Source organism: Salvelinus namaycush, chromosome 38 (assembly GCF_016432855.1).
Source record: "Salvelinus namaycush isolate Seneca chromosome 38, SaNama_1.0, whole genome shotgun sequence".
NCBI classification, from domain to species: Eukaryota; Metazoa; Chordata; class Actinopteri; order Salmoniformes; family Salmonidae; genus Salvelinus; species Salvelinus namaycush.
The window spans coordinates 1,160,408-1,174,418 of record NC_052344.1 but is presented as its reverse complement, the minus strand read 5'-3'; positions in this window follow the sequence as shown (position 1 = coordinate 1,174,418).

Below are 14,011 nucleotides of genomic sequence, written 5' to 3'. Positions count from 1 at the left end.
CTGTTAAAATAGTGTCTGTGAGTATAACAGAACTGATTAGGCAGGCGAAAACCTGAGAAAAATCCATTCGGGAAGTATTTTGGGGGGGGGGGGGGGGGGGGGTTTGTAGTTTTCTATTCAATGCGATTACAGTATCCATTGACTTAGGACTCACATTGCAGTTCCTATGCCTTCCACTAGATGTCAACAGTCTTTAGAAATTGTTTCAGGCTTGTATTTTCGAAAAATGAGGAAGTAAGAGCAGTCTGAATGAGTGGACCCTAAAGTGTCACAGAGCTTTTTCATACGCACGACCGAGAGAGTGCCTTTCTTGTTTACCTTTTTTATTGACGACGTTATTGTTCGGTTGAAATATTATCGATTATGTATGTTAAAAACAACCTGAGGATTGATTAAAAAAAACGTTTGACATGTTTCTACGAACAGATACTTTTGGGAATTTTTGTCTGCCTTTCAGGACCGGAACGAGCCTGTGGTTTTCTGAACATAACGCGCAAACCAAATGGCGGTTTTTGGTTATAAAACTAATCTTTATCGAACAAAAATAACTAGGACTCTCGTGAGTGTAACTGGGAGTCTCGTGAGTGCAAACATCCGAAGATTATCAAAGGTAAGCGATTAATTTCATTGCTTTTCTGACTTTCATGACCAAGCTAATTTGCGGCTAGCTGTTCTTACTGTTTTGTCTAGGGATTGATAAACTCACAAACGCTTGGATTGCTTTCGCTGTAAAGCATATTTTCAAAATCTGACGCGATAGGTGGATTAAAAACAAGCTAAGCTGTGTTTTGGTATATTTCACTTGTGATTTCATGATTATAAATAATTTTTGTATTTTTTTTGAATTTGGCACTCTGCAATTCAGCGGTTGTTTACGAAAATGATCCCGCTAAAGGGATCAGTGCGTCAAGAAGTTAAACAATGTATCTGTGTAGTGGAAAAACCCAGATTATCTAAGCAAGGCGTAGTTTAAGATTTGAACTTGTTTGTGTGTGTTCTAAAGACTGGGTTTGCATTTTTGATGTTAGAACGTTCTCGTGAATAAACACTTTGATTTTTGTAAGTTGGGACTCTTGTCTGTATCATTCAACCAGAATCTTACAAACTCTGGGTCGCAGACTGAGTAGATTAATTGAAGTTAATGAACATTGATAACAAAATTCTCATAACAGTGTATGTGACCAATCAAATTTGATTTGATGCAAAACAAACAAGACATTTAAATTGAGATGGTAGAGATGGAGATTAAATGTCACTAATGTCCAGTTCACAACTACTTGGTCAGCCAGATCTGAACACAATCCGACGACAATGCGTCTTTTCAATGCAATCTTTGTATTCTGATAGCAGAAGTCGCATGTAAGTGTCAAGTGTAGACACAGCCAAAGAGCGCTTCATCAGTGCACCACATCTGCTTCTCTGACGGTCAGTTACTCCGTAGGTATTGGTCTTCCACTGCCGAACATGTAGCACCCACCTGGGTGATGATACGGCTGCTGAAATGCATAAAACATTCCCTGAGCCATCTCTGGACAACATGCAGTACTTGTTGTGATTCTTCCCAACAGAAGAAACAAAGCCAGGGTTGCATTATTTGAATCCAAAACAGGCCTATTAGGCCTAAGCCAAAAATAGACTTTTCATCCCAATTCTGCAACTGAGGGTCAAGACCATGAGATCTAAGAGATCAACCCCCAGAGCAGTCAAACACCCATTTTTTTATGCAACCAAAAACACAATTACAAAATGATGTACAGTAATATTATAATTATGACCAATATTCCTTAATTGGAGACAAGAATACAATCTCTGACATTCTCTTCTATACAGAGCAATACTACTGCTTGGTATTCTGCCGCATTTATGCACTTTTACCATGCCAGAAAGAGAGGAATCACTAATGGTCGACAGATCTTGGTATTTGAAGAACAGAAACCTGATAATGGACACTTCACCATTATCACCTACAACAATGTCACCTTAATAATTCAAGGCCTAAAAGCTGCACTTATCCTCTACATGAGTTTACATCACTGAAAGAGCTAGCCAGACACCTTGAAAGAGAATGGCACTCTGCTACACTTCAATCAGAAGACTGAACTGATAGGGAATCAGTTCATTCCAAAAGTCCCCCCACCCTCATTACTAACCAAGCCACCATAGCAGACATGGCGAATGACAACCTGTACAAGCTGTCCCAGGCCTTTGGCATCATCTCCCTACTGGAGGTAAAGGTGGTGAGGTGACAGTTCTGAGGCAGGATAAGGAGGAGCTGAGAGAGAAACTGGTAACAGCCTACCACAACTCTCACTACCACACCCTCACATCCCCTCACCGGCAGTACCATGGCCAGCGTAGCCATGCTGGGACTCTAAGGAGAAAGGAAGACAAGAAAAAGCCACCTGTGGTCTCCAGCTCACTCCATCCAAAGAACATCACTTCAGACACCACAGCCCACAACAGCAGCACTCAGTCAGAGGACCCCAAGTCCTTCATTTTAAAATTCTCCAATGGGACACTTCTCAGAGAGAAACCTGCTAATCCATGGCATGTCAGTCAGAAAGCTATTATGTCTAACAACAGCAAGTGCCTTAAATTCTGTCAAGCAACAAATGAAATGGGGTCAACCACATAATTCACACAGGTATTAATGATTTGATGACAGGGGACATGTAGCTCCTGCAATGCAGCAGGTAGCAGCCAGAGCTGCAGAGAGATTTCCTAACACCAAAATCACTAAGTCCACCCTGTTGCCATGTGCCCTTCCACATTATTCAGAGCAACAACACTGAGCTGTCTAGTGGCTATCGTCTCTTAGACAATGTTTACCTAGCGAACCACCGTGACATTAACCCCCAGCTGATGCACAACTTAGTTCACTTGAACAAACAGTGTGTCAAGGTCTTTGCTAGGAAACTGAAAGAAACTGCTCTGGGACAAAGCAAAAACCAATATAAGAGGAAATCTGCCATACATCTTCCAATGTCACAATCACCAGGCCCCAGCCAGAGTGAGGTTGTAATCGCTGCCAAAGGTGCTTCAACAAAGTACTGAGTAAAGGGTCTGAATACTTATGTAAACATAAGTGTTTTTTTGTTATACATTTGCAAAAAAATATAAACCTGTTTTTGCTTTGTCATTATGGGGTATTGTTTGTAGAAAAAATAACAATTTAATACATTTTTGAACAAGGCTGTAACATAACAAAATGTGGAAAAAGTCAAGGGGTCTGAATTCTCTCTCTCTCTCTGCCTCTGCCTCATCTGAAGACTTCTTCTATAGGGTGTTGCTATAGGCCACTGTTAGAAATGTATGTTACTCTTCAATAACACAAACCCCAAAGCAAATCAGGGGGAGCCTGTTGTTGACCTATTATAATTCCTTGCAATAAAACTAGCTAATGGCCAAATAACAAGTATCCTATTTCAGAATACATATTCCTCCAATGTCTCTGAACCATTTATCAATAATTCCCGATTACAGAAAAAAACACTTTCTATTGATCGTTAGTTCTATTCTCGTACTCTGTCTCTGCGTTGTGTATTTATCTTCCAAATGTTATTACGCCAACAAGTGCTAACTATCTATATCTGGAGAATATGTGTATGATGTTCTCTGATGCTAACAGAGAAAGAATATACTACATGACCAAAAGTATGTGGACACCTGCTCTCATCGAACATCTCATTCCAAAATAATGGGCATTAATATGGAGTTGGTCCCCCCCTTTGCTGCTATAACAGCCTCCGCTCTTCTGGGAATGCTTTCCACGAGATGTTGGAACACTAGATGTTGGCCTTTCTCAAACTGCTGCCACAAAGTTTGAAGCAGAGAATCGTCTTGAATATTAGTTTATAATGTAGTGTTGAGATTTCCTTTCACTGGAACTAAGGGGACTAGCTTGAACCATGAAAAACAGCCCCAGACCATTATTCCTCCTCCACCAAACTTTACAGTTGGCACCATGCATTGGGGCATGTAGCGTTCCTCTGGCATACGCCAAACCCAGAGTCGTCCGTCGGACTGCCAGATGGTGAAGCGTGAATAATCACTCCGAAGAACGCTTTTCCACTGCTCCAGAATCCAATGGTGGCAAGCTTTTACACCACTCCAGCTGAAGCTCAGCATTGCGCATGGTGATCTTAGGCTTGCGTGCGGATGCTCAGCCATGGAAACCCATTTCATGAAGCTCCCGATGACCAGTTAATTTGCCGACGTTGCTTCCAGAGGCAGTTTGGAACTCAGTAGTGAGTGTTGCAACCGAGGACAGATGATTTTTACCCACGACGCACTTCAGTACTCACCGGTCCCATTCTGTTAGCTGGTGTGGCCTACCACTTCGCGGCTGAGACATTTCCACTTCACAATAACAGCACTTACAATTGACCTGGGAAGCTCTAGCAGGGCAGAAATTTGACAAATTGACGTGTTGGAAAGGTGGCATCCATGATGGTGCCATGTTGAAAGTCACTGAGATCCTCAGTAAGGCCATTCTACTGCCAATTTTTTTTCTATGAAGATTGCATGGCTATGTGCTCGATTTTATACACCTTTAGCTGAAATAGCCGAATCCACTAATTTGAAAGGGTGTCCACATACTCTTGTATTTGTAGTGTATATCGGTGGCCTGAACATTGACTGATTATAATCTAGTTGTCCTCTCAAGACGAAGGTGTTTAGTGTGACTAATTCCTGCAACATGACCCAGGTTATCACTCAACCAACTAGAGTGTATTCCAATAGTGTTGGATCTGTGACATCCACTTGTATTGATCATATCTTCACTAATGCTGCAGAGCTTTGCTCTAAAGCAATATCAGTTCCCATTGGCTGTATTGACCATAACATAACGGCAATAACAAGGGCACCCAAAGTACCAGAGGCAGGTCCTACAGAGATCATATGTTTTTTCATTAATCTTTTGTTGAAGACGTACATTTTTTATGTTGGTCTGTGTAGAAGGAAGAGACTCCAGATGCAGCACTTGGAGTATTTGTATAATAATTATTGCCAATTGTTGACTTAAGAAACTGATCTGTTAGAGCCCCCTAGATCGATCGATGAATTGAAAAATGGTATGGTTCAAAGAAATGATTGGCTGACATACTGTTAATTGAGAAATTGTGACTAAACGTAACAAAAACAAGATAAATTACAAACTTTACAAAAAGACTTGAGCACTTTAAATTATACCTGAAATTAGCTGTGTAGCGACGCTCCCCATACAACCTGACAGAGCTTGAGAGGATCTGTAGAGAATGGGAGAAACTCCCCAAATACAGGTGTGCCAAGCATGTAGCGTCATACCCAAGAAGACTCTAGGCTGTAATCGCTGGCAATGGTCCTTCAACAAAGTACTGAGTAAAGGGTATGAATATTTATGTAAATGTGATATTTCATTTTTTTCCCCCCAAGAAATTTGCAGAAATTTTTAAAATAAAACGTTTTTTGCCTTTAATTATGGGTTATTGTGTCTAGATTGTTGAGGATAAACACAATTTAATACATTTTAGAATAAGGCTGTACCTTAACAAAATGTGGAAAAAGTCAACGGGTCTAAATACTTTCCGAATGCCCTGTATATTGACATGATCCCATATAAAAGGGGATTGTAGAGAAGGTTCTTCATATTGGACTTCAATCAAACCCACCATAGCAATGTTTATGCAGTGTCTATGTTTACAAACTTCAAACTGCACTTCCGAGTATGATTGAACAGATAGAATTTAGAATAAACTCATGCTGTAGTTTACCACCAGGGAACAGAGTGTGATTGGGTTCCGTGACAAGCCTGCCACATATCAACGTTTTATTTCATTTGTTCACTCCTTTGAAGCAAGAAACATTTGTGGCGAAGCCAGATTACTTTGGAAAAAGCAAGCGGTGATGATGAAAATGATGATGGCTCAGTGACTGCAGGTGCATCACTGTCTATAATCGCCTCTGCTCTGCATCCATGGGTATAAACAGGCAATCGATGCCACACACAGATAAATGCAGGTATAGACACACGCTAACCGGTAGTGCACACAAACACACACACGGCATATATTACATCCGCACACATAAGCACATGAATACACAAAGACATGCAAAGACATTCACAGATCTCCGCAAAGACACCTCACACTGTGACACAGATCTAGAGAGAGACATCCTACACTATTCATGCTCTCAGAGAGGTAATTCTGTTTCTGTTTGTTAGAAAGAGAAGAGGGGGGGATAGAAAAGAAAAGTGTAAATCTAATAATTTTTACAGAACAGGGCCTCGGGCAAAGCCCTATAGGATCAAATCCAATTGTGGCTAGACGCACATTAAGCCCTGTCACTCAGTAGCAGCACTACACTGGCTGCCCTTGGAACAGAGAGACAAATGTTGATGAGACTACTGGTGATGGTGGTAGAGTGGGAGTTTCTCTCTTAGATGCAAGAGATGAGGAGTGTAAACTCACGCGCGCACACATGTGCATGTATGGAAAAGCACGCGAACGCACACGCAAATAATGCATGAAGCATGCATAAACGCGAGTACACACACAACACACTTTGACGCCCCGGCACCAGGCACCGTACCTCAGCCAATCGAACACTGGAAACAAGATTACGCCACACTGAGAGCACTACTGCATGCCAAATCCAACACATTTGTGGACACACACTACAAACACACAGATACATGATTCACACTCGCATACAAACATGACACATACCCACCCAAAAGCAACGAGTCACTGTTTTATTAGGTTTTTACCTTTCAGACACAAAAGCTCGTACAGTAACGTACAGCCAAAAAGCATTAATGAGTCTATTTACTTAAGGTGCTGGACTTTAGCTAATTATCTTAATAACTACACAAGTAATTATCCTTCACTTCAAAGTCTCTGTCTGTGTCCCAAACGGCACTCTATCCCTGACATATTGCACTATATAACGTGCTTCTACACCTGCATTGCTTGCTGTTTGGGGTTTTAGGCTGGGTTTCTGTACAGCACCTTGAGATATCAGCTGATGTACGAAGGGCTATATAAATACATTTGATTTGATTTGAGTTGATATAAGGAAAAGGCTGCCATTTAGGACGCAGCCTCTCTCCCTCTCTCCATGAAGCCCGGGTCCCACAGCTTCCTGTGCAGACTGAAGCATGACATTCACAGATAATAGGCTGATCACCATGCTGCTGCTGTGTTTGATGAAAGGACATATGAGAGCCCCTACAGGTTGGGTACTAAAAATCACATTCACACATAAGCATTAACACTATCTGTAAAGCGTCTGTGTGTAGCTGGTGAGATGAGTCAGGCGCAGGACAGCAGATATGAGTAATGAAAGCAATTTTACTCAATAATATCACAATAGACGTTGTGTAAATACAAGGCCACAAATACGGACCGCAATACAATAAACAATTACTCACAAACAAACATGGGGGAACAGAGGGTTAAATAATGAACAAGTAATTTGGGAATTGAAACCAGGTGTGTAAGACAAAGACAAAACAAATGGAAAATGAAAAGTGGATCGGCGATGGCTAGAAGGCCGGTGACGTCGACCGCCGAACGCCGCCCGAACAAGGAGAGGGACCGACTTCGGCGGAAGTCGTGACACTATCACACGGGAATGCACACACTCACAGACACACACTTCTGCACACTTGTAATTTGAGAGATAAGGGGGATGCTACACATAGGTATTAACACCTTGGACCACTGAATGACTTAGACAGATATAGGTCTATAGCACCTTTATCTGGGCAAAGCCCTGCAGAAAGCGAGTGAAATCGCATCAGACTCTTCCCATCAACTCCACCCTGAATTCCATCCTCTCTGGCCGCAGGTACAGCCAGCCAAAAGTAATTACCAACAGCACCAGAAATGATTTTATTACAAGTGCAATACTTCAGATGTACAATATAGACTTTGAGCACGAAGCACTTTGACATGCAAATATAGGCCCACCCTTACTTCGACATTTTTAGACCCCTGCACTAACCTGCCAACTTTTTTGTAAATATCAGATTATTTTTTCTGTTGTGTTTTATATTTTAATATGTGATCTTGTCTGTATATACTTTGACTGCTGCAAAATGAATTGACTCGAGGACATTAACGTTTGTTCTGAACAACCATGCTGTTTGTCAGGGCAACATCCAAGCCGTTACACCAGAGGTCCAAACCTCTCAACGAGGCGTCTTCTGTTCAGATGCAGATTATGGATCGCTACAATATGACAAAAAAAGAGAGCCATTGGCTCATTTTATTAAAACACCATGATGTGTTATGATTCAAGACAGTTAACTCCTTTCATTCCATGACATGATCTAATCACAGTTGACTCAAAATGCAGTTGTTTGACTGAAGCATGTGGATCCAGAGTGGGCATGATATCAGGCCAACAGCAGTGTGTCTGAATTTATTTACTCACCAGCCTATAATTCTCTGCTGTCCTCTGACATTCAGAGACAGAGGCAGCATTCCAAAAGGCACCCTATTCCCCATATAGTGCACTACTAACCTATGGGCACCGGTCAAAAGTAGAGCACTTTAAAGGGAATAGGGTTCCATTTGGAATACAGTCAGACAGACCATAGTAATCAGGTCATCAAGTAAAGTGTTCATTAGCTAGCTACTAGCAGCAGCCAATTCCAACATGCATGGCCGCATAGAAATGTAATGTTTGATGAATGAAATTATAAGACTTGCATTTATATTCTTTTGAAGTTGTTTGTTTGGCTTACCTTGGAAACACTCAATTCCTATTTCCCCTCTGTGGTATGTTAAAGCGCTGTGCATAAATATTTATATTAATCTACCTAGGGCCCCTATCCTGCCGAGCTAGTGTTTTCACCATAGCAACTGGAGAACGGGCCTATTGGGGGGGGGGAGGAATATATGGGGGGGATAATGCTAAATATTTGCCAGAGTTTGCATATTTCTCAGTTGAAAGTTGGACTGTTTGTGTGTAAATGTTTATGAAAGAGATGCAGTTTTTAAATATACATTCATTTAAAATGTGCTACCTCATACCATTTTCTTCTTGTCACAAATGTTCCTGAGGAGAGATTCCTTTCATCAATGAGTGTATTGGAACTGCATAATTTTGACATAAACCAAAAAGTGTGTGTGTGTGTGCTTCATATGCGTGTGCACTCAGGCTCCAGAGCGCATCAATGTAAAATGCATAAAACCACTGACATTTCCTATTCCTTCCTAACCCAGGTTGGTGACACATATGTATGTTGGTGAGATTATGCATTCATCCCATCCCCTCCCTCTCTAGTTGTCACTATGGTCTCACCTGCTGGCTGCCTCCATGCCATCCTATCAACGTATCAGGCAGGGTGATGTCACGCACGTCGAGCCCCAGGCCTTGCCAAGCTTGGCTGCCAGCTGCATGTTGTGTGTGTGCGTGTGTATGAGTGCTTCTCTCTCGGTGTGTGTGTGTGTGTATGTGTGTGTATGCGGCGCCACATGCCACTAGGCTAATTAGAGGGCTCTTAACTCTGTCAAAGTCATTTGATGACACTGATGTGGGAGATTGATATTCACGCTTGACTCTCCCGTCCTCTCTCTCCACCTGAGTGCTTGCTGTTGTGTTGTTTACTTCCCTACACAATTAGCATCTGATTGTTGATGGTTGGGGACTGGGTGAAGGGGTCTCACTGTGCAACCTGATGATTAGGAGGTTGGAGGAATATGCATCTGGCCTCTATGTCACCGGCAACTTATTTTTCACATTGCAAAAAAATACAGGTTAACTGTGCTCTTTCATTCTGTGGTGAAAAACGATTTTCTCTGAACATGTGGTCCTCAGTTGGTGGAGCAAGGCGCTTGTAACGCCAGGGTAGTGGGTTCGATTCCGGGACCACCCATAAGTAAAATGTATGCACGCATGACTATATGTCGCGTTCGGATAAAAGTATCTGCTAAATGGCATATATTGTATTATGTAAAATCCATGCAAGCCATTGCAGTGTCTTCATGAAAATATACATATCATAACGCTATATAATGGTTTCTATATAATACGCTATGATCACATCTGGCTTCATCTGTGTAGTATGATGTGAGAGTAGAGTAAATGGCACCCTATGCCCTATGTTGTCCTGTTGTATCCTGTACACGTGACAAATACATTTGGACTTGATGTAGGGAATAGGGTGCCATTTGGGATGAAACCCCAGTTATAGTTGTGTTGTAATTAATTAATTAATTTGTGATACACAACAATACAGATAAAAACTAATTAAAATAGGGATCATTAATAATAAACAATTATTTGTAATGGGTGGGTTTACCATACGTTGACATGATGTCTGGTGTGGGTACAAGCCGCACGTTAAACAAGCTGATTCTCCAACACGCCTAACATAGATGATTAATGAAGGAAGCACCAGTGACTCGCTCAATAAAAAAGTGGTCAGATGAAGCAGATGCTACGCTACAGGACTGTTTTGTTAACACAGACTGGAATATGTTCCCGGAATTCTTCTGATGGCATTGAGGAGTACACCACATCAGTCACTCATTTCATCAATAAGTGCATCGATCAAGTTGTCCCCACAGTGACTGTATGTACATACCCCAACCAGAAGCCATGGATTACAGGCAACATCCGCACTGAGCTAAAGGATAGAGCTGCCGCTTTCAAGGAGCGGGTCTCTAACCCGGAAGCTTATAAGAAATACTGCTATGCCTACCGACGAACCATCAAATAGGCAAAGCGTCAATACAGGACGAAGATCGAATCGTACTACACCGGCTTTGACGCTCGTCGGATGTGGCAGGGCTTACAAACTATTACAAACTACAAAAGGAAAGCACAGCCGAGAGCTGCCCAGTGACACAAGCCTACCAGACGAGCTAAATTACTTCTATGCTCGCTTCGAGGCAAGTAACACTGAAACATGCAGGAGAGCATCAGCTGTTCTGGACGACTGTGTGATCACTCTCTCCGCAGCCGATGTGAGTAAGACCTTTAAATAGGTCAACATTCACAAGGCCAGACGGATTACCAGGACATGTACTCAGAGCTTGCGCTGACCAACTGGCAAGTGTCTTCACTGGCATTTTCAACCTCTCCCTGTCTGAGTCTGTAAAACCAAAAAATGTCTAGCAGACCACCATAGTCCCTGTGCCCAAGAACACTAAAGTAACCTGCATAAATGACTACTGACCCGTAGCACTCACGTCTGTTGCCATGGAGTGCTTTGAACGTCTGTTCATGGCTCACATCAACACCATTAAACAGAAACCCTAGACCCACTCCAATTTTCATACCGCCCAACAGATCCACAGATGATGCATGCTCAGTCCCCTCCTGTACTCCCTGTTCACTCATGACTGCACGGCCAGGCACGTCTCCAACACCATCATTAAGTTTGCTGATGACAACAGTGGTAGGCCTGATCACGACAACGACAAGACAGCCTATAGGAGGAGGTCAAAGAACTGCCTGTGTGGTGCAAGGACAACAACCTCTTCCTCAATGTGATCAAGACAAAGGAGGTGATTGTGGACTACAGGAAAAGGAGGACCGAGCATGCCCCCATTCTCATCGATGGGGCTGTAGTAGAGCAGGTTGAACGCTTCAAGTTCTTTCGTGTCCACATCACCAACAAACTAACATTGTCCAAGCACACCAAGACAGTCGTGAAGAGGGCACGACAAAACCTATTCACCCTCAGGAGACTGAAAATATTTGTCATGGGTCCTCAGATCCTCAAAAGGTTGTACCATCGAGAGCATCCTGACGGGTTGTGTCACTGCCTGGTAGGGCAACTGCTCGGCCTCCGACCGCAAAGCACTACAGATTGTCAAAGACTCCAGCCACCTTAGTCATAGACTGTTCTCTCTGCTACCGCACGGCAGGAGGTAACAGAGCGCCAAGCCTAGGTCCAAGAGGCTTCTAAACAGCTTCTAAGACTCCTGAACATCTAACATCTGTTATTTTCTAGGCATAGTCACTTTAATAACTCTACCTACATGTACATATTACCTAAATTACCTTGACTAACCGGTACCCCCTGTATATAGCCTCGCTATTGTTATTTTACTGCTGCTCTTTAACTATGTTACTTTTATTTCCTACTTTTTTTGTATTTTTCTTAAAACTGCATTGTTGGTTCAGGGCTTGTAAGTAAGCATTACACTGTAAGGTCTACATATGTTGTATACTGCGCATGTGAAACATAAAATTTGATTTCAGGGATATGTCTATGCCAGTTGTCATTTTCTGTAGAGCCACAGCGCCCCTATGTGAACAGTCTTAGAATGACACCCCATTTGAATAAAATGATTGACCCTTGGAAATCCCCAATATCCCATGCCTCCACAAATACATCAAATACATTTTAGATTTGCGGGAAGTAGTGAACGAGTGCACACTTCAGGTGATATTATTGGGACAAAACAGTCTGTTTGAATGAGCATCCTGCCTCCCTTCTTCCTTGAAGTTATCACTGATCTCCAAATAATTGGATTTGCTAAAGCTAGTATAGCCATTGCCTCCACCTACTATATGTACTCACCTGACAAAGACTTCTTTGAAGTCAAAACAATATTGATTTGGGTGCATTAATAAAGCACTGGGGGAGCTGCAATATTCTGCATAAGGGCCGCTCATTCCCCCTACTGTATTAGATAGTATAATAGTCAGGTAGGCAAGTATCGTCTTGTTTTCCAGAGCTGCCTGTCCATTGCAGACGCAATCTCATCCTTCTTCAGTTCGATGTCGCTCCTGAGCTGTTCCATATGTGATCTCTGACCGTCAATACTGCTGAAAGAGGCATGGCATGAGAAGTGTGTACAGTACTGTTGAAATATAGATTGTATCATATTAAGAGATGACTTTGCTCATAGTGATTTTACATCCTCGTCTTTTTATTATCTGTCTCTTGATAAAAAGGAAGGACAGTCCCAGCAATAGACCTGATGATAAAAAAAGAAACTAAGAATGAAATTATCCAAAACTACCCAATGCTACCCAGAAAAAGAACCTACTATAAAAGAATGTTGTGAAGTCTACAGCTAAACCATCAAATTAACCAGAAGTAAAAACGCAACCCAAGGATTCACCTCAAAATGAGCCAATAACCACTAGAAACTCTTACATGATTCTCCAAATATAAAGTAATACAAATACTTTACAATAAATAACAGGCACATCTTCCTAAGTCTACAATAAAAGGTCCTAGAAGTAAGTAACAGTCAAAATCCTGTTGTAAAAAATAAACTTTTAACCATTTTTTTTCAATAAACTTCCAAAACACAGGCACAAACAAATCCAAGTATAAAATAATCTGGGCAGCAAGTTTTTTGGTTTCTTGAGAACAACGCACTTTTGGTTTCCATAACAACAAAATACTTCCCAACATGTGAGCATCTGAATTATACAGATATCTCTCTCTCATAATAACACACACACACACATACATTGCCTGCGGAAAGCATTCAGACCTTGACTTTTTCACGTTACAGCCTTACTCTAAAATGGATTTAAAAAAATACTCATCTACATACAATACCCCATAATTACAAAGTGAACAGGTTTTTAGAAATGCTGAAAATGTATTAGAAATAAAAAAACAAATACCTTATTTACATAAGTATTCAGACCTTTTGCTATGAGACTCGAAATTGAGCTCAGGTGCATCCTGTTTCCATTGACCATCCTTGAGATGTTTCTACAACCTGATTGCTAGTCCACCTGTGGTAAATTAAATTGATTGGACATGATTTGGAAAGGCACACACCTGTCTATATAAGGTCCCACAGTCGACAGTGCACGTCAGAGCAAAAACCAAGCCATGAGGTGGAAGGGACTGTCCGTAGAGCTCCGAGACAGGATTGTGTTGAGGCCCGGATCTGGGTACCAAAAAATGTCTGCAGCATTGAAGGTCCCCAAGAACACAGTGGCCTCCATCATTTTTAAATGGAATAAGTTTGGAACAACCAAGACTCTTCCTAGAGCTGGCCACCCAGCCAAACTGAGCAAAAAAGGGGGAGAAGGCCCT